At 43.4% G+C, this 23,840-nt stretch overlaps 1 long non-coding RNA gene across 1 annotated transcript in view; it reads left to right on the top strand.

The window, feature by feature from the left end:
• The window catches only part of LOC125300080, a 99,433-nt gene that overhangs the window by 3,385 nt on the left and 72,208 nt on the right, over positions 1-23,840 (top strand). The window contains exon 2 of the long non-coding RNA XR_007194507.1: positions 1,718-1,936. This is a non-coding gene — a long non-coding RNA (uncharacterized LOC125300080). The remainder of the gene's footprint in view (positions 1-1,717; positions 1,937-23,840) is intronic.

The following is a 23,840-nucleotide window of genomic DNA, read 5'->3' as shown; positions in this document are numbered from 1 at the left end:
TCTCCATTCCGTATAAAAAAAGCATATGGAAATGGACAAGGTCGAGATGACTGTGATTATAGACATTACATGGAGCACATCTGCTCTCTTCAGTGTGGCCAACTCTCAGGTGGCACCTAGAGTTACTCATCCACGGCGTCTCATTTTGGACCTATCAGCCACATAATAGTCACCCCTTTTTCATTTTACACAGAGAAGTTGAGGGAATCCACAGTGTGTATGAATTGGATGATTATGTAAAAGTAGTTTAGGGGGTGGCTTTTCAGGTATTTTAAGATTAAACCTCTAAACCTATGTGGATGAAGAATGCTACTGGTGTGTTTGAGAGACTGCCAGGACAACATTACAGGGAGGGTTTTAAAGTACTAAGAAATAGATTCTTTGGGAAGCTGCAGTGTGTTGGTGAAGGGCCAAACCAATTGAAAAAGCTCTTTTGAACCTCGTTAGGGCATTTTGGCAGGGCTTCCTCCAAGGTCTCGAGGCTCAGTGCTCATGCTAGACTCATCCTCGAGCCAGTGGTGTCTCTTGGTGCTCAGATCCAGACACAGAGCAACACTGCCATGAGGACCAGAACAATATAACTGAGCTCTCACCATTAGTTCCCACTCTTCCTTCATGTGTGAGTCTGCAACAGCCTATAATTACCTCCAGCTGAAAACAAGAACACGCTGAAATGCCCATTGCGGCATAGAAATGGAATTATAGCCCATGTCTCTTTCCTTTCTCTCTCAGGAGAATACATCTCTTTGTGTGGGAGAATATGTGTTTAGTTTAGTTGGAACTGTTTTGCAGAGAGAAATGAGGGGGGCTCCTTTCCATGGGCCAGTCATGTGTGAAGGTCTTTGTTAAAAAATCCCCCTCCTGTCTTGATGATGATAGAAAATTGATCAGGCCTGAATCAGAGGTTCAATGTATCGTCCCCTGTCTCTATTGTCTAGGTGAATAGCACATGCTGAAGGCCCAGAGCAGGTTGCTATTAATATGACAGTCCACTCCATAGCCAGCTATAATTTCTAATGAAATACCTAATCTCCATTATTTTGATCCAAGCAGGCGATACTGAGAGAGAAAAGTGAGGGAGAGGAGTGAGAGGCAGCGAGAGAGAGAGGAAGAAAAGGCTTTTCTTTGAGTTCTTCATGGCAGTTGTATGAGAAATGACAAACCAATAATTTTTGTCAAGTTCTCTTTTTTTAGCCAACTGAAACGCAGTGGATTGCCACAGTTTAAAAAGACACAGATAAAGCCATTCAGAGTGCTGAATGAGGACGCCATCTGTTTTTTTTTATTTCCTCTTCCTCCCCCTTCTCCTTTTTCAATCCTTGTAATCAAATTTGAGCAAAATCAAATGGGGAGGGGGGGCTCAATGAAAGTACCTTTTGTTGGTCTGAAACGAGCAAGTAATTTACAAAATGCCCTTCCTTTGTGTGGGAGGCTAAAGGAAAAAAGAAATCAGTAGCTTTTAAAGCTAGGCCTTGCTGTGACTGCGAAGATAATGAAAGCCGTCTGTGTTGTGGGGTAGAAAGCACTTTCAAAGACAGGCCTGGCTCAGGGTTGCACCGCTGAAAACCCCCGGCGCGCGTGTGTTTGTTTTGTGTGGAGTGTGCCGAGGCAGGCATCTGCACACTGCGATCTCGGGGGTGAAACGGTGAAGACAGCTGCCCCGGCGAAGGCGAGCGAAGCCGCCTGGCATTGAAGTGTACCTGCTCTCTCTCTTCAGGCAGGCAGGCTCCGCTGCGCCACAGGAGTTGGCGAGAGAGAGAGGGAAGCAAGGGCTTGGAGTGTACAAGGCATCCGCCTGGACTTCAACTTGCATCTCTTTTACTCTACACTGATGGATGGATAGATGAGGGGAAGCTGACTGGGAAGAGGGAGGAGAGGAGGATGGCTGGCAGTGCTCTGGCTCAGATGGCGCTGGTCGTGGAGATTTTCTGCCAGGGTAAGTTCCATTTGGCTTTTTCTTCTCTCACTGACTTTCTTCCTGCCTGGTCCGTGCTGTAATGCAAATGACTCTTCTGATGGTGCAGTTTTTTTTTTTTTGCTCCTGTTGAGTGCCGAATTGTGTGGTAGGGCACAGTGCTGTCATGCAAGCACTCTGAGTCAGTGGCAGGGAAGACACTCGGGGCATCTCGGCGAGAGTGAAAGTAAGAGACGTGATGTGGGAAAGAGGCAGCACTAAGCCACAGACTATCTGCCCACCACAGTGTGTGCTTCTCCCATCTGCAGCTGCACAGTCTGCAAACCACTGCAGCTCACTTCAGCAATCTGCCAGGAATTAACCATTTTAATTATGCGCATGATTATTTCAATTTGGTTAAGTGCTAATGGTGAAATCGTCTTTAATGTAAAGTGTGCGCAAACTAGTTTAAATGTTTTGTTTTTGTTGTTACAGCAATTATTTTGACAAAAATATGTTTTCATGAATTTATTGTTTACATTTAAAAAAGTTTACACGGGAGCTTGTTTTTATAATGTCTTGTTGGTTTCAAAGTTGCTGTTGCTGCTCTGGCACTGCCCCTGTGTGATGATGCAGTGTGCGTTGTCCAGAAGTGACCCGCCACGAGGCTTGACTCCAGTGCCCTTCACATCTGCAAGCATTCTTTGAGTTGCCTTGATTGGCATGAGTTACATGAAAGAGAAAATGCCTCGTAGGGCCGTTTGAATTTTCATGTGGACTGGTCACTCAAAGAGCAAAGGGCCTTTTTTCTGAAGTAGTTGTTAGTTTGTCATTCTTTTCATCAACTTTTTATTCTAATGCAGCCAATTTCGAACCTGTACTTCTGGCTTTCTGCCCCCGATAACAATTGGCAAGCACAAAATATTCAAATGAGTTGATTTCTCACTTGGCATATTGAAATGTCAACATTTGCACTGGAACAAAAAAAAAAAGACTCTCCTAAAATTCAATCTCAATCTGAATAGAATATGTAATGACTTGACTCTCTACTGCCACCCAATACCAACGCCTGAATCCTGCAACTCTTGGGAGACGAAACCAGCCAGTCAGTATGCATCATTGCCCCTTCTGTTACTTGACTTAATCATTCTGAGTCCTGTGTGCCAGTCAGATCAGCCATGTGTGTGTTAGAGCAAGAATTACACGCCACTGTAGTTAGCTTCCACTGCCTCTTCATGGCACCCAAATTCATGGTTTGGGTTCCTGATTTCAGCTTATTCCATATTAATGGTGTTTTTCTCACAGTTCCTTTTGGATCATTGTTTTCAATTACAGGCTTAGACAGCATGAACCAGATAGAAAATAATTACTCTTTAAACCTTGTATTGTATTTGTTTGTGTTAGTCACTCAGGTTACTGGTTTGACTAAATCTGTGTAGTCTATACTCTGTGACTGCTCTTGAGTAGACTATATTGTGGGTGAAATTTTTAAGTACATTAAATTGTACAGAAAACCTTTAGGTAATGGATCATCCCATTTTGATAGTACTTTGTAGTACCATCTGCAAAGTTATGTAGAATCAATATTACTGTCATCATGCTTCATTCAGTCTAAGCATTTATCAACATTTGACTGTTACAGTCTCTGGGCAAAAAGCATAAAGAAGGACCATGAACCTATATCCACAATGAAGTGGTTTATTTGTGAGAATAAGCAGATATAGAATGAGAATCATTTAATAAGAAAAATCCCCAATCCCTCAATTACTTTAGTCCTCATGGCTGAGCAGGGATTATGGGTGGAAGCAGCCTGAATTGCGATCCTTGTGCCGGGTATCCCCTGAAGAGGTGTTCGATGGGAAATAACTTAATGGAGTGGTAAAGTGAGGGGAGGACTCAGTGAGAGGCAAGGCTGAGAGAGTGGAGAGCACTGACCGGCAATTACAGCCAATTGAGCTTGAGTTTGAGTCCTGTCAGTCACACTGATGATAGCCCCCTTCCGCTCGGCTAACCCAACCCCCATCATTAAACCCCTATCAGTCAAGTCTGTGGTTAGCCATCTGACCCCTGGATATAGCCTAGAGTAGCCCTCCCACCCATCTGTGTGTCAAAGACCCTTACAGTTCATGTGGCAGAAGTAATATGGCGGAAGCTACAGTACATAGGCTAACAGGATTATGTCGCTCAAACCACAGATGATATGAAAGTGGCTGATTTTCCATGGCTAATTTTTTAATAGTTCTTTAACATACATATTTTGATTATGTATGGTTTATTTAGATTATCCATATATTAAATGAAAAAACTCATGTGAAATAAAGTATTTTAAACAAGTATCTCTGTTAATAAAACACAAGCCGTTTTCTGACACATTAGAATTAACGGTATTGGCTTTATATAAATGGAACAAGCAAGTTGTGTTTAACCTTGGCCTAGGGCTATCTTAATGTGGGCCTCATCACAGAGCTCTTTGTCTCACTGAAAGCTTCTGATAGACTCTTGTCCTAAGTGCCTACTTGCTTTAAAAAACCTTAAATTAGAGCGATTTATGGACAAACTCTGGCAAAGCTGCTCTAACCCGGCATTAAACCCACATGGCCATCCAGCACCTGGAGAGCTGTAATTAATTGGCCCAAAGCACCTGCAGGAGCCAGGCCTGTCTTAATCCTGAAATGTAAATGAGGGTTTTAAGGGTGCTATTCCCACTTGTCCACCAGAAAGTCGGAATTAAGACCTCAATCTAGGTGTTCCAGCGGACATCAGGTTGGCCTGATACTGTACCTGTGACAGGGAAAATGGGTTTCTAGCAGAGTTACACGAGCACTTGTGCAGATTGTCAGAAGCTCAGGGAATGTTCCCTCTGCTTGAGGCCTGATCTTTGGCAGAAATGAACATCTCATATATGAGCTGTTCAGCGCTTGTTGAGCACTTGGTCTCTGCAGTGGGGCACTCCTCTTCTTTTCAGGAATGTTGTGTATAGAAAATTCCTTAATGGGCATGCCCCAAAATTTTATTCCACCCATTCCACATGTTAATATTACATTCCATACCATATGCATATTGGTCACACTTCTGAATAGATCATAATTGGCACAATTGAACCATGTTCAGTGTAAAACACTTAATATTTTACTGTACAAAAGAATACTAAATGCTCAGATAATTTTATTCTTTGCAAAACCACTTCTGTATGTGTCTTCTGTATGCGTACAGTTAACAAATATTTATACTAAAATTAGTTGACACTGACATTTTCATAGCAGCAATCTACATTGTAGACATTTAGATACTGAAGGGTACTGCTTCTAGATTCCACTGAACACATGAATAACTGAAACATATGATAACATACCATGCCTGCCAGTGTCTCCTATGCAAATTTTCCCAATAGATAAGGTTCTCTGCATGTGTTTAGAAAATTATTTTTGTGTGTATCTGTTCCCAAAAGTGCAGCTTGAGCGTTTGATTTCTGCACACCAATATAGAAGTGTGTGTGGCGTGCCGGGCTTTCTGGGGCATTGCGAGTGAGTGTGTTCATGGACTGCTGAGGTGAGCAGGATGTTACTGTGGCGAGGCAGGTGCTCCAGTCATTCATGGGGGGGGGTGATGGCTGGAGGGGGGCGGAATCCCCAGGGACTTAATCGTCTGCACCGCCAGCTCCCAACCTCCTCTACAGCTCGGCAGCACAGGTGGTCAAACGCTGCGATTAGACGAGGAGGGGTAGGGGAGAAGGTGGAGGGGGAGACTTCATACTGACAGAGCACTTATCTTCCATGGGCAAAAAAGCCACATTATCCAGCAATGAAAATTGCGGAGTTATTATAGACCCACAGTTTTTATTTGCCATTCTCTCTTCCCCCTAGTGGAGTTCTTGCAGGGTGTGATTTTTCAAAACAAAACATCGATAAGAACAGCAACATTTCATTTTGTTGATGTGCTGTTCCCATTTACAAGCCTTCTGTGGCTTGTAAATGGCACCAGGTCAGAGGGAGACAGCAGGAGTCTGTGGTCTGTATACCTGACTGACGAATGTCACACTGAAGAGACGTTTTTTTTTTTTTTGGGGGGGGGGGGGGGTGTATTGAGGGGTAATGTTCACAGCCGACAGCTTGAAAAGGAAAAACATCTGTTATGAATAATTTGCTGCTCTTGCTTGTCTTATATGAGGATGTAGTTCTCCAACCATTAGAGGAGTCATACTGTGAGAAGCCTGCCAATGGAAAAAAGAAATTGTCAGAAGCCCTCGATATGTGCTAAATGGCAACAGAAGTCAATTTATTGCTGCAGTCTTTAAAGAATAGTGCAGCTAATGAGGCTTCCGGCCCGCAGACGTGGTAATCGCCTGTCATAAATCTTAGTCACTTGTGACAAGCGCACAATACCCGCAGTTGTCTGTTTGAGGGCAAATGACTTATGATAAATATTGGCTTGCCAGAGATGTGTCTCAATATTGTGCTGAAGCTTCTTCTGAGGAAGCCCTCTGCTGCATTTTGTGTTCTCATCAGGGGTTGGACACCTGTGTAGAGAAAACACAGCTTCCAAACACCTAGCTTTACGTTTTAAATGAGTAACACTTCAAATGTCTGTCCCCATGTGCTTGGATTTGTTTTGAATTAAAGGAAGAATTAAATGCAATACTTTAGAATTGCCTAAATCAATCACATTGGCAATCTATTCACCAGTTCATATTCTGGGTCCTGTGGAAGCATAGTTGTTTTTTTATCAGATCCAGACAGATATTCTTTGTTAAAAGTTATTCTCTTTTCATGTGATGTACCAAGCTTGTAAAGACAAAGAAACATAGTCTTGATGAACAGATGAATGAACATGGTCTTTTCTAACTGACCCTGACATCGAATTCAGATGTTTCTGAGCCCCCCTCCATTTCTGAAGGTTTATCATGTATTATGACAGACTAATTGACAGCAGATGTGTATTTTGTGGCTCTCGGGTGGAATCTCTTTTCTCTTTGAGGGTAATTTGTCTGTCATCATTCTCTCAAGGCCATTTTCCCTCTAAGCACTCTTCACACACACACACACACACACACACACACCGTGGCCACCTCCACTGCACTGCTTTTTATACCAATTAATGTCAAGCCTCTATCAGCATGTGATTGAAATGAAAGAGCCCCCTGTGATTGAGGCCAGACCTTTGCCTGCTTGCTCAGGGATCGATCCCAAGGAGAACCACAGAAGCAGAGAGAGAACCACAGAAAAAAGAAGGAAAGAAAGACAGAATGAAAAAAGAGACCTCCAATCATCCCACAGTCAATTTTCAAATGAACCTATTGACCCCGTCAGCCTTGGCCCCTGAGTGGCGCTGGATAAAGTGTCAAGGTGGCGTTGGGGGGGGGGGGCAAAGTGCCCAAGAGTGCTCACTCAAGGCCCTCTCCATGCCAACAGGGTTGCCAGAGAATGGATATGCAAGTGCAGAGATGATGGGGAATGGGGGGGGGGTCTGGCTGTGGCTGTGGCTTGGGGGGGGTTTGGACAGAGCAGATGTAGATTTGCCATTTTGTTTTACACAAGGAGAGTGAGGCTATAAGGCTGTGAGTGTGGAGTGGTGAAAGGTGCATGCCAGCGATCATGAGAGTCTCCCTGAATCTGTTCCTATGTTTGAACAAATATCCTCTCATGATCCATCTGTAGTCCCATAACAAAACATGGATTACTTATGCACCATTAGTTGTTACAGTTCATAATTCATTCATTTAAAGCAACACCAAAGAACTTTCCCTCTGTCGCACGCATGCTATTGCAAATACCGATGTCCATAGACAAGGTAGAATATGTTGTACGATTTATGATAGTACGATGTATTGCGACATCAGATGCAAGTCAAATTTGTAGTTTCTTATGTCTCATTCCATCGAACTACAAATCCGCTACCCGATCTGGCAAACTTACATAGTGCGGTTATAGCCGATAGAGGGCTGTGAAGCGAATGCAGAAGTGCCGTTCACCCTGTTACAAGTTGATGAACCACTGAAACGATTTTGGAAACATTATTTTAAGGTACAAAAAACTCTTTGATGTTGCTTTAAGTAGCCACTTAGTCTCAATAGCAGTCTTTTTTACATTAGAGTCTCATATGTTTTAATTCCCTTATATAAAACTTGTTGGGTGGTATCGAAACCAGAGGGAGTTACAGCCATTGGGGAATAGGTTGCGTGTGTGCGGAGACACACACACACCACACACACACACACACACACACACACACACACACACACACACACACACACACACACACAGTGGAATTAGAGGTAATTAGGGAGCGGCAGTAATTGCTCCGTGAGAGATGAGAGCGGCATATTCGTATGCAGGCACTGCCCCCTGCAGTAAGATAAAAGAATACTGAGAGACGATGAACATTATCCAGCTATCATCGCTTTCGCTCTCTCTCTCTCTCTCTCTCTCTCTCTCTCTCTCTCTCTCTCTCTCTGTCCTCTCTTGATTTTAAAGAGAAATTAACTGGCATATGTGGAGTTGTCTTTCATTACCTGAAAAGGTTTAGAGTATTTGGGAAGATTTGTTAGCAAATGTCTCATGAAGATTTTTCAAAATAACTGGAATGTTGTCGGAATAACTGCAATAACTGTAGTAACAGTAATGTTGACGTTATCCATAGGTGTTGTGTTGGTAGATAACTTGTTTGTTTTTTGGATTCATTCCCTTGCACATATGAGCAGTGCATATCTTGCTGTGATTTACTTGAGATTTTTTTTTACATTTAATTTTAATAGAGGCAGGCATTAATTGGATAACCAAAAAATATTCTAGATAATATCTCCCACAAAGTTATTTTATGTAGCCTACTCCAACATATTTAAAGAGCACAGAGTGTGTTCAGGCTGTGTAGTTGCATCTGGTGGTGAGAAACACAGATAAGATGAGCAGGCTTTCCAATAGATGGCATCAGAACACTGATGTGCAGAGGGGCCAGATGTGTGGGTCTTAGGAAAAGCAAACTCTCATCTCTTCAAGCCAGGAAGGACATATAAATATGTCTGCATAATGTACATTTGGGAAAAATATCTAATCTAATTTCAGCATTTTTATAAAAACACTTATATATGCTTATATATTTGGTGATACAATTTCCATGCATTCATACCTGTTTTAAATGGATACCACCAGTTTTGAATTATTGGTAAGATGCATGCTTTACAATTCAGGTGTGGGGTTATTATTAATCATCACAAAGGAAGAGTTTTTAAAACACTCAAGAAAGGAAGACTTAGTGTGTAGAAAGAAATAGCAATAGTAATAGAACCACAATTTTCATGTTTGTGTATTCGCATGTAGGAATAATGTATATTGAAGGACCATAAACAAAAGTGCTGTTGTATATGGGGTTTGCAAAAGATGTGCAAAAGAGGGCAATAGAGAAAGACAACAGGTTGGTGTGTGTCTGTTTTTAAAAGGGCAATAGAGAAAGACAACAGGTTGGTGTGTGTCTGTTTTTAAAAGGGCAATAGAGAAAGACAACAGGTTGGTGTGTGTCTGTTTTTACTTTCTGTGAGATGTGTGTGTCTCACACTGAGAGTGACAGAAGGAGCCTTTACCATTTCAGAGAGGGAAATTGAACAGACAGGGTCAGACAAGAGGTTAGGTTTTTCAGACCTGTGTGTGTGTGTGTGTGTGTGTGTGTTTGTGTGTCTGAGTGTGTGTCTGAGTGTGTGTGAGTGTGTTTGTGCGAGTGTTTGTTTGTGTGAGTATGTTACTGGAGTGGCCCAAGATTCTGGCAGTTTGAATCCACAGATAATGTAATGCATTGGTGTGATGCTTGCAGAAGGCTGCTGGCTTGCATGTGGATGCATCAAGTTGAAAGTAAATTGAATAAGTATATCAGAATAACAGAGACATTAGACCAACCAAGAATGTATCAGATAACCAACTGGGAAAATAATAGCATGTCTTCTCATGCTTGTCCAATTTAAGTTGCTAGGGAAATAACACTCAACAAAAACAAATCCTGCAGTATCCGAGCTTTCCAGTAAGATGTCAACCGAATGAACTCCCCAAAAATCATCAGAGCATCTCCATACATTAGTGTCCTCTGACGAAGGGGGGGGCATGATCTTTTGTTTCCGAGTTGAAAATGTTCATCGCTGACACGTCCTCTCTGCGACGCGTCTGCTCTAATTCAACTCTGATACAGGGGTGATGATTGAAATGCCAAGGCGACTAACAATCCCTGTCTTTGTGCGCTGGGCCCCAGAGCAGGAACCCTCTCATCTCTCCTCGCACTCTCCCGCCCGCCGCTTGCCCGCCCGCTCCCACAATCAGCCTATCGTGGCCGTAATTAAATGATGATTTTATAAAGTGTGAGAAGGCATTATGACCAACAGCAAATAGGTGCTCATTGGTGAGCTAAATAATCCTAATTTTCTCCAGTGGCAATTTCTGTCCCTCTTATCTGTGTTGCTAAGTGTTTCTTTCTTAGGGTTCCTCTTCTGTTTCTTGACAGCGAGGCAGGATCCCTGCTGTTGTGTTTTTTATTTTAAAAAAGCTATTTAAAATGAATCTTGTCGTAATGGTTCTCTCTAAGTAGATGAATAGATGAATAATTGAAGGAGTTCCATATATCTAAGTCTTTTATAAAATTCATTTTTCATTTTCATTTCATTTACATTACATGTACTACCATATAGCAGACAATAATTTTGTCATCAATTAATCATTTAATTTCATGTACAAAGAATAAAGTAGATTGTGCCTATTCTGCTTTTACACACTGTAAAATGAAAGTGTACAATTTTCAAATGTATTTCATTTTGGAAAGCTAGGGAAAGCTAATGAGTAGACCCTGTTTTGCGGCCGAGGGGAATGTGCTGGGCTGTACAGTGAAGTCACTATATTTAGAGCAGTGAGCGCAGCACGCGTCGAGTAATCAGTGATCTTATAGCGGCGGCCGCGCTGTTAGTGAGAGCGCGGCACAAAGCCCAGGCTCCGCCGGCTGCGTTTGAAATGTGTAACTTTGCTCTGTGATCCTCAAATGTGCAGAATAATGGAGGCCACCATCCGTCTTTTCCATCGCCTCTCCACTGTCTTCTCCTTTTCTTTGCAATCCATTTTTTTTTTTGAGAGAATTAAGCTGTAGGTCTAATTCGAAATATTGGAACACAAAAGCTTAACTGCATTATCTCACCAAAGGAGGGCAATTGGTAGGATGATTTGATTGAATAAAAGAGAAAATGGCTGCACCGAGCTTTTTAAGTTCAAGGATGTATTGATGGAAGCCTATCATTTTAGGCAATTAATGTGTGTGTCTGCTGGAAAAAAATTGATTATAGATAAACCCACAACCTCTAAAAAAGAGTGTAATATTCACACACCTCTATCAAGATCCATTCTTTGATAAAAAATAAAATCTTAAATCAAGATGACCAGTTGTGAGAAAGAGAGAGAAATGGGGGACTAAATCCTCTTAACAAGATTGCTACCTCTTCAAGATACAATGCAGACAGAAAAAAATAAGCCATATTTATCAGATTGAAATGAATATACTCTTTATAAAATCAGATTATTTTTTACAATGTTATTCATTAACAATAAAGCATTGTGTTTTTCTTAATTTTACTATTAAATAACACCCTTTCCTTTTCAGAGTTTAATTTTATTCTGTTATGTTGAATATTAAACTTTAAAATTTAAAATAGGAAGAAGCATTCACATTTTGTCATCAAATCTGAACTTGATCAGTTTTAACATACAAGACATACATTTATAACAGTTGCTTATGATGAAATATTTTTACTCACAATTTGAGATGTTCTTTAACATTGATTAACACTATTATGAGATTTCACATTATATATACAATATCAAGACAAGAAGACTGCTGATTTCCTGATTGTGATAAGACAGCATGTGTATTTGTATTTATGCCATGCGTGAAGTAAGTAGGTAAATATAATGTAAAAAAAGATAAAAAGCAAAAAACCAAGATAGTGCAATCCTGCCTTACCCAGCCAGTGTGCAAGCTCTTGATTTGGCGGACGGGTCGCAGCTTTCTCTCTTTCGCTCTGTAAAAGGTGTGTGTGTGTGTGTGTGTGTGCGTGCGCCAAAGTCACTGTCGTTCTCCTGTCTCTGAACTGACCTCACAAAGACTCCGACACACACACACACACACACACACACACACACACACACACACACACACACACGATCCTCTCTCAGCTCCTGCTTCTCAATGGGTCTCTCTGCAGCACATTCTCATCATCTGATACCATTCAGCCACCATTGTGGGCAGATAATTGATTGTTCCAAAATTCTCTATAATGACAGAGAAAAAGTAATAACACAATTGGGGTCTGCAAAATAACAGTGGAGACATCTGAAAATTAGAGTTTGATTAAAAAGAGGAGGGACTTGGCTGGAGACATGTGGATGTTGTTATACTGTATATTGTTGTTGTAGTTTTTATTTTGGATGTGATCATCACATAATGGAATGGTCTGAGAGTGTCAGTAACAGGTATTGCAATGCAGGCAGCCATTTTCTGTTTCATTCACTCATAAATATTTTGATTATATTGTTTTTTGTTATATTTATATTGTCCACAATGTACAGTTGTACGGTTATTATCTGTGAGTATTCCAATTCACTTTGATACACTTTCTGTTGGTTCAATCAACGCAGGAGGAAACATACATTTTGAAGCCTTGGAGGTCACCATTTGAAATCACAAGCTCTTGTTTTCACAGATCTACCTGTGCTTCACTACGCCGTTGATTTGGGTCATGTAGGTCACAATAAGGTTAGGCCGCCATACATCTCCGTTTAACCCCCTTTCCCTGTGAGTGAGTGAGCGAGGGAGCGATAGAGTGAGAGGACGAGAGCGCCTCCACTCTGAGAGGGGGTAATTTCCTCCCGATGCCAGCACTATTATTCAGAGATCAGCGGCCGGGGCCGTCTCTGTCTCCCCTCGCCGCTGCCTGCCGTGCCAGAACCCCACTATGCCTCAGAGTGAGCAGCTTTGCTATGCCGTTAGCTTCTGTTTGTTTTGTTTTTTTTGTGTGGTGCCAGAGTTTAGTGCCGGCACTTGACTGCAGTCCCAGAGGTGTTTCCCACATAACAAGGGTGTGTGTGTGTGTGTGTGTGTGTGTGTGTGTGTGTGTGTTTTGGGAGGGTGTTGAGGTGGGGTGGGGATATCTGTTCCCCAGAATCAATCGGCCGTCTTAACGGAACATCCTCAGCCATCTGGTCATAGCTTACCAGCCCACTCCCATCAAATCCCAATATTTGTGCGGGACTGATCCCCCCCTGGTCCCAGAGGTCCTTGGTGAGGAGGAGTTCCACCGGCCTGGCCCGACCCGCTCTCTCTGGCTCATGTCTCTATCCCCCCCCCCCACCTCCTCTTCCTCCTCCTCCTCCTCCATCCCCCCTTTCTCTCTCCTCTCTTTATCCCACTCCTGCTTCTGATTAATCACTAAATCTCTGTGGCGAGCAGAGGAGACAGTGCTAGACAGGCAGAGGGAGATGGGGCCACAGAGAGCGACGGAGGGGAAGAGGAGGATGAGCGAGGAGAGGAAGAGAGAAAACACATGGCCAATCACTTTGCATGGCCTTTAGCGCCACATTGTAGCCATCTGCTGGAGATGAGAGCGTGATGTTATGTCTCTATTGGCGCCGTCAGTGTTTGCGCGCGTGTTCCCAACCTCTTCCGCGGTGGCTCGTTTGTGTCGTTTAGATTGTTAGACGACCCCTGTCTGAGGCTCGCTGCTCTGTCCAGTGACCGAGCCTCCCAACCCCGCGGTGTTTACACAGTAATTACATCAAGTCTCCCCAAAAATCCCGTGAGCGTGAATTTTTGGGCCGCTGTCCACCTCCTCACGCCCCCGGCTTCTCCTTTTCTCTCTCGCTTTTATAGCGAGGCGAAGCCCTGAGGACCAACTGACGGCTGGGATTTCAGGCTCGGGAGTCAATGTCACTTCGCCTATTTTCCAGCCCTCCATGCCATTAGCTTAGCCGGCTTCACACGAGCCGAGCCGCGCGGGGCCTTTGAAAGTTCAGAGGCTTGGCCACCTTGCCCACCCCCCCCCCCACCCGCAAAAAAAAAAAACAAATGCAAAAGACCCCTGAAAGCCATAAAGAGGGCTGTCAGTGTGAATATGGAGTGGAGCGTGAGGATGGCACCTTCTCCACGATCCCTCCTTTCCGGCTTCTCACTGACCTCCTGTGTTTGTGGGAGTGGGAGCCGCCGCTGGAGCCGCAGTGTGTGGGGTAGAGGCAACGTCCTGACCTGGAGAGGTGAAGCCACGTGTTTATTATTAGCAGGCGCAGCCAGCGCCACATCTCCCATCTCCAAAAGCTCTTGTACAGTATTATCTTCACCCCGCAGACAATGGCCAGCCACTGTAGCTGAACCCTCAAAGGGAATAAATTAGACAGGAAAGAAAAGGAGTGTGCAGAACGCGTAAGAGGATGGAGAGAGAGAGAGAAAGAGAGAAAGAAAGAGGGGAGGGGTTACACTGCGTTGCGGGACGTCAACCGTTCAGCCAAGGTCGGGTGCATCTCACCCATGCCACCCCCCACCTTGGCATTTGTGCTCAGTGTTGCAGCTCTGCAATCTGTAAACATTTATGGAAGGCAACGTGTTGAGGTGTAATGACCACCCCCAAGCCCCCCCACACGCTCCCAAAACACACCCCCATGGCACCCTCGCCCTCAGGAGCAAATGAGTGAATGTGAAAGCGAGGGCGTGAGGGGAGGGGAGGGGAGGGGGTAAAAAAAAAAGAGTGAGGCAAATGCACAGTGAGCGAGGGGCTAATAGGGTTAATTGTCATGTAAAAACCTTCACAGTCGACCGTGGGTCCGGGCGCAGCTCTTTACTAACCCCCCACACACACACACACCACCCCCACTCCCAGCCTCTTTGTCTCCCAGAGGGGACTCTGAGCCCAGATGGCATTTTCCTGGAGGCTGTGACCCACAAGGGGCCTGCGCCAGCCAGGAACAAGGTGCATCTCCTCCGACTAATTAATTTACTATTATAGCACCTGTTTCCGAATAGATAGGGCTGGGAAGGTCTGCGCTCCCCAGACGCAGCGGTGGGCCTGGCTGGTAAATGGGCTTTGAGCTGATTATATTAAGCTGATGCTTTGATCATCTGAAGGCGTTAAAATGGAAATATGTTTGCTCTGGCTGCGGGCCTCCAGGAGAGGAGAGGAGCGGAGAGGAGAGGAGCGGGGAGCGAGGCGCGCCGCAGTCTGGGGACGCACAGCTGATTACTTCTCACGGTGGGATCACACCAGGCCCCCGCGCCCCACACTCTCTGCTAAGCCACTCCGCTGCATTTGGGAGGGATGGTCTTATTCCCTCCATTCTTTATTTTTATTTTTACTCTCTCTTTATCTTTATCTTTTTTCCCCTTGCCCGTCTCACTCTTACGCCGTGCTTTGAAGGTATATGAAATAGTGACCTTGCACTTTTTTTCTTTGTGATGTTTCTAAGTGATGCCACGTAAAGTGTACACATATATTGACATACAGCGCGTGTTTTTATGATGTCATTTTCACATCTACCAGTGGATATTAGTCTTAGGATCCCTATTGTCAAAAAAAAATGTTTATGGGGGTATTAGTGCATTCTGACTTCTTGGATGCTGCTTTCTTTCACTTGGGCTGCCTGTTCTGAATGCTGTCGGAGCATCCACTAATCATCCTTCTCAGGTCTCACGCTAATCCAAGCCTCTGCTGGAACAAATATTGGGGCAAATAAACCCACTCTGCTTTCAAACAGAGTTTGGTGAGGGAGGGTGGCTATCTCTGCGTGCCTCTAAGTGTGTGTGCATGTGTGCATGTGCCTGTGTGTGTGTGGTGGTGGTTAGTGGGGGGTTGCGGTGAAATGAAGCATCGATGATGGAATAATAACTGGTGAAAATGAGAGGCCTGGTTCCCAAACACTGGCAGTCTGTAAATGGATTTAGCCCGTGCTAATCTGAGCTGCGCGCGCTCACACTTCATTCATTTCCACACCAGCGCCCCTTTAGGATTAACATAATTTATCACCCATGAAACACCAGAAAACAATTTTTGCTTGTAAAAAAAAATACACACCAACATTAGTGCTCGCTTAAAAAGATACTAGTGTGCGTTTTTTTCCCCCCTGCTCACGTTTCGCTCGTGCTCCCGCTGAACTCCTGTCTTCTCCTATCCTCTACTCAAGCCCGACAGCTACAGGATGAGCGTAGCTTTATTTGACAGTTATTAGTAATGTATTAATTTAATATACAGTGGGACGGGCGCACTTTAATCCTGAGAGACATTAATCATGGCTGTTTGCTGTGGGGTTGGCTGCAGTGGGCAGGTTGAGTGTGTCACCACCTCCTGCATAGGAGAGTGCATCCGCAGGCTCTAATTGAGACTGGGTCAATATTTGTCCAGTGTGTGCTGCACAGGGCTATCGGCACATCTCCTCGGAAAGGGTCAGGCCTCCGAAAATAGCATGCGGACATCACATGTGGACCAAAGCTCAGCTTGTTCCCTTCTGTTCATGAGTAGATTCTGTATTTATGTTTTATATGTAGCCAACATCAAGCCCACTCTTTGTTTGATGTCAGGAATAGCTCATGGATAACGGCAAAAGTCCCTTTTTAAACTAAAAACAACTTCTTAATACACTGCACAAAGCCCTTATCTTAACCCATGTATATTTAAGGACACAGTATCCTTGCTGTCTTTTGTGCCTTTTTTATGTGATAGATTAGTTACACTGAAACAAGAGCTGGTTTTGAACAGTATTTGATAGATTAGGTACACTGAAGTAAGTCCTTATTACAAGTCCCTAAGGGTTCCTGGAACTAGCATTAATTGTCTCCCAGGGGGAAAATAAAAATGACCAATATGTCACCATTAGACGCCACTGATATTTGCTTGTGAGATTTAACTGGGGAACTGCTCTGCCCCTGAGCACACAAGGTTGATCTTCAAACATACACAGACCCAAACGCATACGTGACCACTATTGTGCCTGTCCATTTAGAGGGAAATGGCGCTGTTTGCCGAGCAACGTTTGGTCAGTATTTTGGTATCCTCTTGACTGCTCCCCGTGCCCCGGCGAGGCGGCCTTGTGTGGTCTCCACCCTGTTTTTCTGTTTGTTCGCCTGTGTTTGTAGCCTATAGGATTCTGTTGACTCAGGCACCCCTCGTTCTCCAACAATGGAGGCTGGCTATGTTGTGGTTGCGTGCGCCCAACCTGAGCCATCAATGCGCTTACATGTTTTCCTCGGCATGCCTTCTAATTTGGTTTTAGGGGAGGGAGAGAGCGGGTGAGATAGGCAAGAAGCGTACGAGAGAGAGAGAGAGAGAGAGAGAGAGAGAGAGAGAGATTAGAATTAGACTTGCTCCCTTGCACACACTATCTTACAAGGCATGGGAGTGGGGCCTCTCTGTATCTTAACATTTATTTTTCCAATTTCTTCCCTCTCCTCTTTCAAATCAGTATGTGTGGCGTGCCACCGTGATTATAGTCTAAAGGTTTCCCCACTTACCTGGCTGTGAACAATGAGCTCTCTGTGAATAGGTGGTATTCACATGGTTAGGCTTTAATGGTCTTCCAGGGTGATATGGGGAGGGGGGCTGCGAGGGGGTGCGGTATCTCCCATGCAAGCACAGTCTGAAACGCATAGCAATGATGCCTCCGAAGCTGGGGCTCTATAATGGGAGCTTCCTTAGCTTAATCTACCCGCACAGATGGTTGCTGTATCCTGCTTGACTGAGACAGTGGCAAAGAGGACTTATATGAATACTAAAATGGGAAAGAAATCTGTGCCAAATAAAAGTATTATTTTTTTCTTTCTTTTATGCTTGAGTAAGAATAATTGTATTCCTGATGCTTGGAATGAGTGTAGTTTCCCATAACGACGCGACAGATGTTGCTGCTTGAGGCCGTGTGGTTGACCAGACCAACGTCTTGGGTTAAATATCTGCCAATTTGGCAGTGTTAAGTCAAGTTAAGTCACTGCTTATTGAATATCTGGTCACAGTTATTGGTGGAGATAGGAAACTACAGGGAGAAAAAGACTCTCAAAGCATATAGGTCAGCCCAATGACATGAAGTAAAAGACTCTCAAAGCATAGAGGTCAGCCCAATGACATGATGTCTCCTGGTGGAATGTGTGAGAGAAGATGGCCTTGGTCAGTGAGCTGAATGTTGTGGGAATACACATTTTGAGATGTAGATTTTGTCAGTATGTTTTATTTTACTACATTTTTATGCACATACTGTATGTAATACACAAAATACATGAAATGAACAGTTTACAGTATTTTCTTTGAGGTATCCACTTTTTACCCCCCCCCCATAAATGCACAAATAGGCTGACACCAGACATAATTTCACTGCATTTCTTACATCCAGTAACTATATGCATGTGACAATAAACTTATCCTTGTATCCTTGTATCCTTTGAAGTCATAACTTAATGTTCAAACGAGAAGGCTGATTTTAACAGTCGCGTCCCAGCTTGCATCTTGTCTTTTGGCAGGACATTGCTACTCTATCTGCTGTACAGCATGCTTAGACACTGATTAGACGCCTGCGTCTCTCAACCCTGGCCATCGAAATGGCTAATGCCCATTTCCTTTGCCTAACTGGCATCCCAGAAAATTCTTTCAGCATTTTAGTTGAATTATTGCATAAAGAAGATTAGAACCAAAAATCTTGACTGCTGTTCACGAGGCCATTAATGTGCTTTGGGTAATTGAACAAGCCTTAGCGATGTTTTATGTGGGATGTGTTTTACCACAATATCATCAGCTTGGCAGTGTTTACATACAGTAATAACAAGTTCTGTCATTCAGGGACCCGGCGAATTCACAGGCAATTCGGATTTATCGTAATCTGCTTTCCCTTGGTCCACATTTGTATAGAAAACACAAGATTTCATTTTTCTGTAATTGCCTCTCTTAATTCCGCACACCCCTCCACGCCAAGATTGGAAACATCCAGATTTTTTCAGGGGGACATCTTGGGATTCAAACAGTGAAGATTTGGGGAGGCTTGAGATTTTCTGTTGGAACTTGAGTCGTGGACAGAAGTAGTTTGAAAACTGAAGCGGAGTGGCCTGCATGGACATGATAAAAAGTAAGAAATTAAACATCTTAGTTTTAACCCTGCCACTCGTGGTGATACACGGAGTCTCCCTGCCTTTCTACTGTACCATTGACAGCACTTAGCTTCTCTGCTAATCTCTCCCCTCATTGTTGTGGACGGGGGGCACTAGGGGTGTGCTCAGTAGGGGACTTGGTGACATTAAATAAAACTTTGATTCCTCCTTTAGTTTTTTGCCTTTGCTTGAGCCCTCTCCATCAGAGTACATACACGCACTCATACACACACACACACACACACACACACACATACACAAATACACACAGTGAGGGGATTGTGGATAATGTATATTTACTGGGGAATCCTAATGCTCACTGCTTGGTGAGGGTGAGGTTCAACTTTTGACTCACTGCGGATGTAGTGCTCAGTTGTGGCCATCATTCTCATCTTTACAGTACTCTTTTGTCAACTCTCCTGCGCCGATAGAGATGATTTGGAACATGAAAGAGAAAAAGTGTGTTTGAAAGCACACACTTGAACCTCTTCAGAACCACATCTGTGTTCTTGCTCAGGAGTAGCTACATTGAAAGACTGTTTGTCCCCACAAACTGGAGTCTTTAACGCTGGAAAAAAAACCCTCTTGTTGACCACACACACACGTTCTCAGACGGGCCGACCCAATAGAGCCAGATTATCGCAGGCGTCCATGAAAGTGTAATCTCAACCTCAAGTGGGCACCAATTGGCCTGATTTTCTTTTTAATTCATCGTCTCTTGCATTGCTCAGACCTGTTGTCAGGCTGGCACCATTATGCCAGCCCCTCTCTTTCACACTACACCTGTTAGTATCGCACAGATGTACGTCGAGCGAGATGTGGGGGACGAGGCGGGGGTGGTGGGTACGGTCCGAGATTGGAACAATTAGACACAATTTCAGAAGCAAAAAAGATGACCATCTGCTGTATGCATTACCTCCATTGAATAAAAGAGCCTTTTGGGGCCTGCCAGATTTTTTTTATTGAAAATCTCATAAAATATGTATCCTTTTCAAGTACCGATGGGTCACCTTCTCTCTCGCCTTGAAGTCATGATAGGAGGCTTTCACTGATACGAGAGTGAGTACTTCACTTCAAAAAAACATACAAAACAAGATGATTTTTGTCCCTTTTGAAGTGTGATTGAACACTATATATTTAACAATGGCTGCTGTGATTGAAGGAAACAAGAAGAGAATCGAAAATCCCTGAGAGAGAGTGTCTTAAGGGAAGTGAGAAGGGAAAGCTGAGCAAGTGCTATCAGTAATCGCAATGCTCTACTAACAGTGATTGGTCTTAAATATTGCCAATTGTCACTTTGTGATTAACTTTGTTTTTTTCCCAAAGTGCATCTTTTGTGTGTCTTGAGTGTCTTCTGGCAGGGGCGAATATAAAGGAATCCTGATCTCTAAGTGGGTTTATAATGTGTAAGTGGTGCAGGTACAGGAATACCATCACAGAGACATCTCTCCTGGGAAATTGGCTGACCCTGATCGTCTTTCGGACCAGCCTTTCTGCATCACTGGCCCATTGTGTCCCCATTCCCCTATCTCCTGATCAATCTTAACACCATACACCTTCATCAAGTCAATAATTAATTTCATATCTTTGGGAACAGGAGGTTTTTCCATCCTCACTACCTCATGTGACTTAGCCTATCTAGTGGGCTTCCCTGCTTGGCTAAAGTGAAGGTAGTGGTTTGGAGTACGAGTCTTCTTTCCTCTCTGCTTTGTGTCAGGACCACAGATCCGAGGTCAAACTTTCTGCATCACATCCTGTTTAGGTGCTCTTTCCATGATCGCTGAGCATCCTTGCGGCAGTGCATCCCACAATGTGAGGAGCTTCTTGTTATTCACATTAAATTTGTGTGGATATTCCGCTTGCATTTCATTCTCTTCTGTAACCTTCCGCCTGTTTGCGAATGGAAGGAGTCGGATGTGTATGGGGAAAAAAACCACTTACTTTTTACTGACAATTTTTTTCCTGTGTATATCTTAGATATACTGTGAAAGATTTACCTTGATTTGTAAATGTTTTACATGAATAAATAGTGACCTATTACAGAAGCGCCAGCTCAGATTCAGATCGAAGATGCATGTATGTGCCTCCTGGAGAGTGTGGTGGGGTAAGGGGTGGGGGTGGGCAGAGTATTCCAAGCTCAAGGCAAGGACAGATCATCAGCAGAAAGTGGACGCATCTGAGCGCTGTCAATGGCTGACACACGGACATGTGTGCACGTCCATTTTTAATGGAAAACCTTGCCGCGCTGCACCCTATATGACTGACTGCTCCTGAGACGAGGGTAATTTCCTTGTACAGTGGAGCGGGCCACTAAATTAGGAACAAGGTGAAATCTGTATCGACACAATTGCTCCCAGGAAACATTCTGAGACTTGGTGCTATCTGGGAAAATTTCGCCGACGGACTTTTATTTAATATCACCACAAACACTTTCTAAAATAAAAATAGATGGAGTGGACTTTGCCCTGCAAATGTTTGAAATGTCTGTTATTTATTTATTTGTTTGTTTTCCACAAGAATAGTGTGGTAGTGCTTATAGCAGACTTCCAGAATCTGAGGGTTTCACACCTACTTCAATACCTTAATTGCATAGCACAAAGTCTCTCAACCCCCAGAGAAAGGTTGATCACAGTAACATACCAGTAACCAGTAATACCATTCATTCATTTTTACCCCCTCGAGTTTGTTTTCATCTCTGCACATGCTTAATTATGGTCCCCATATGAAACCATTTCTAACACGTTGTTTGTATTTTCTTCTATTCTTCTGTTGCCGTCATCCTTTATGAAGTCGGGTGAGGAATGCTTTTTCAAGGCCCAATTACATTCCTTTTTCTAAAGTGCTTATTTTAAATAACCGTGTACCCTGGATGGACACGACATGATAGAGATCACTCATTTTTGTCGCCACCTGAATGCTGTGATAGTTATGCCATAAAAGCTCTGGGGCTGGCTGAGTCTGCCAGCATCAGCTATACTAAAGCAGGCATCAGAACACCAGAGAGAGAGAGAGAGAGAGAGAGAGAGAGAGAGAGAGAGAGAGAGAGAGAGAGAGAGAGAGAGAGAGAGAGAGAGAGAGAGAGAGAGAGAGAGAGAGAGAGAGAAGAGAAGGAGGAAGAGGAGGAAGAGTGTTCCATCAGCCATGTCTGGCTGGAGAGGATATTGTGGCCCAGGCCTCTGTGTTTGATGGGGTGGAAATCTATTGAAGTGCAAGTGTAAAATGGACTTTGTTCAGGTAGTCACTTTGTTTTCATGCTGATAATATTCATCTAGGGCAAGGGTTTTTCTTCTTTGCTCTTCGGGCAGGATTCAGAGGCACGGAGAATGCAGGGGAAAATTAGCTCCCCCTCAGTATCCTGGGAGTGTGTGCTCATTGATTTTATGCTATCGATAAAGAGTCTTGCATAATGTGCTTAATTCAGGGGAATATACCCACCTTCCGTCATTGTTTAGCCTAGTTCCTTTAGAATAAGTGGATCTCGAGAAAAGCTTTTAGGAGCGCTCCATTATGGGGGGAAATAGAGAGGGAGAATGGCAAGTGCAATCAAGACGCTTATTAGAGATTTCATTGGTGGATCCTTCCCAGCTGTCTGGAACTATCCCAAGCCGTGAGGGCTCCTCTCGTTCTTTAAAGCACACAGAAAGGAGATTATAATTAGTGCCATGCATGGAGTTTTGGGAATATTTTACTGCATCTTATTTTCAGTATATTGTTTTGAAGGTTTTCTGGTTCTATCACAATAAAATGTAGATAGAGGCTCCTGTGACTGCTATATACTCGTTAAATAACTTGCAAGATCTTTATTTGAAAAATATAATAATAATAGAATAGAGAATAATGGAAACAGACAAAAGTATGGTTAAAGGCATCTTTAACCATATGGGCATTATTAACATATGGTGATATTGATATGTAAATGGCACAACATATATTTGAAGGGAAATGTTTTAGTCTAATTTGAGTCGGTCATGTTTATGTAGGCTTCACAGAATTCACATTATTCCACTGCTCTCAGGAGGGTTTCCCTTGATGAGATCTGGTATAGTGTCCCCTAAAACATTAGGCTAAATGTAATTTCATCACAAGGTCAGCGCAGTCAGGAACAGGCCAAACCTTTTTATATGAAGATGCATGAATTAAACATTAATTTAATAGGATAAACATTTCATTTAATAAGATGCTGATTATTTAACCATGGGCCTGTACAACATGGTAAAAGAAATGGTTAAAGCAGAGTGTCTAAACAAGCCAAATATGAAGCCCCCACCCACCGCCCATCTCAAGGACTTCTTTTTTTACGAGAGCTTAGGTTGTGTCATCTTGTCGAAACTCACCCATCTCCTCCAGTGCATTACCAAATGCTCTAATTTCCTTGGCAAGCTTGGTGTTTATTGTGAGGCTGAAATTGAAAATGGTCGGTAATGGAGCGAGCTTCACAGCCTTAGACCAATTCTGAATCTAAATTACTTGCTTCTTTTCAATGGCATCGACTGAGGAGAGCTTTGTGCGCCTCGTACCTAATCAACCCCCAGTGTGACCCCAGATCCGTCCGCTCTCCTGGATTAATGATAAAATCCTTGGTTCAAACAATTATTCGACCCCAAATGGCTGGCCATTTTAGTCGGAAAATTAAAGAATGTGAAATTAATTTTTTTTCCTCCAGACTCAGCATGTTGTAGTGCAGCACTTATTTTTGATCTCTGCCCCATAAACTTGATTTCCTTTCAAAGATTTTTTTCCCTTGCTGTGTGATGTCGCACACCTCTTGGCTGTCTTTTATGACTGCATGGCTGAGTTCAGAGTGTAGCGACTGCCTCAAGGGAAA

This window comes from Alosa alosa, chromosome 9, assembly GCF_017589495.1.
Source record: "Alosa alosa isolate M-15738 ecotype Scorff River chromosome 9, AALO_Geno_1.1, whole genome shotgun sequence".
Taxonomy (NCBI): domain Eukaryota; kingdom Metazoa; phylum Chordata; class Actinopteri; order Clupeiformes; family Clupeidae; genus Alosa; species Alosa alosa.
The sequence above is the reverse complement of the archived record's forward strand: the minus strand, read 5'-3'. Positions and strand labels throughout refer to the sequence as shown.